The sequence below is a fragment of the Stegodyphus dumicola genome, chromosome 1, assembly GCF_044657685.1.
Source record: "Stegodyphus dumicola isolate Sdum_Otavi_A_Nest chromosome 1, ASM4465768v1".
Classification (NCBI taxonomy): Eukaryota; Metazoa; Arthropoda; class Arachnida; order Araneae; family Eresidae; genus Stegodyphus; species Stegodyphus dumicola.
This window is the reverse complement of record NC_140768.1, coordinates 64,346,985-64,348,624: the sequence shown is the minus strand read 5'-3', so window position 1 is coordinate 64,348,624 and position 1,640 is coordinate 64,346,985.

Below are 1,640 nucleotides of genomic sequence, written 5' to 3'. Positions count from 1 at the left end.
TTGATCTAGCTATTTATTCATCCAGTCATTATTTTTTCAGTTTTACATTCTGTTTCTGTTAAACCGCCGGGTCGGCGTAGTTTGTGAGCGTCAAGTGGACGCAGCTGTTATTTTTAAAGTGGAATAAAAAGGGCTTTAAACCCTTCTTACGTGTTTGTGTAAATTTACATTTCGTAGCAGTCACTACCACAGTTGCTGACAAGTTGGGGCCACACGTTACCACACAGTGATTAAACTACTTTGCTAGTGGTGGTCCTCATTGGTCACTACCACAGTTGCTGACAAGTTGGGGCCACACGTTACCACACAGTGATTAAACTACTTTGCTAGTGGTGGTCCTCATTGGTAATGGCAACCTGTTACTAAGCAATTTGTACAAAAGAATATCTTCCCTCTATATTTTTCAATATATTTAAAAACTTTCTTTCAATATGTTTGGATTTTATCTCTCAATATTTCTTATTTATTTTCAAATATTGAATGAAATAAAATTCACTGAAATCGAAAACAAGTTTTTCTAATACTTGCACAGTAGCTTCAAACTAAGATAAGATGATTTATTTGTTATATATTTTAAATTTTTTTAAAAATATATTGAAAGTTTCACCTAGGTGTTTTCAGTTCATCCTGAAATATGATGCACTCCTAAAGCCTGTAACTCTGTCTCCATTCAAATTGCCTGAAATTATTCAGTGTGATAAAATTTCGGACAAAAGATGATTATTTTTCTACAATGTATTTCCACCGAACACGTTAAAAAAATCCAAATTTTTAAGTAACTTTTGTTTTTTATTCCTCACTAAATGGTAGTAAAGAAAAATATAAAAATTTCAATATGTGTGATAAATAAATATTATCAATTTTAACTAGTTATTTAAATTAATATTTTCTCATTGAAATATCAACTATATTATAGGTCTTCAACTCATAGTGCATGCGGACCGATTTGAAAAGTGATGAATGGCTAGAATTTTTTTTTTTTTTTTTTGTTTACCCTTTAAAAAAAAAAAAAAAAAAAACTTAAAATTTTTATCAACAAAATATTAAAAAAAAAAATATTTAACTAAATTTTAAATTTCTCTTACTAAATATTTATCAAAACATAAATAAATAACGATAATAGTAATAATGCAAAGGAAAAAAATCAAATTTATATTTATTTTATTATCTGAAGTCTAAAGTTTGGTAGTTGCAAGACATATTTGTTGGTTACACTTTGTAAATCAAATATATTGACACTTATTAAAAATAGTCCTAATACGTCTAACTGGTCATCAAGTAACTTATTTTAATTCAATTTAAAAAAATTACTTTTCAAGTGAGACAAAACTTGAGAATAACTAATGACAACATAGTTTCTTAGTAGTTAAATTTTTCTTTAAGACATAAATTAAAATGCGTATGTTTGTACATAAATAGTTGTAATTTCGTATGTAAATGCAAAATTTGTTTATATAATATTTGTATACTGGAGAAAAATTACTAGGAATTAGCTTCATCACGAATTGTACATGCTCATCGGTCAATCGGTCTTTTCTTATTAACTTTCGATTGTGAAAAAAAGAAAAAAAGCAGCTGTCCACATACTGTCTTTCCAAGCAAAGTAATATTAATCTTGGTGCAAATATTGAAACTACGTA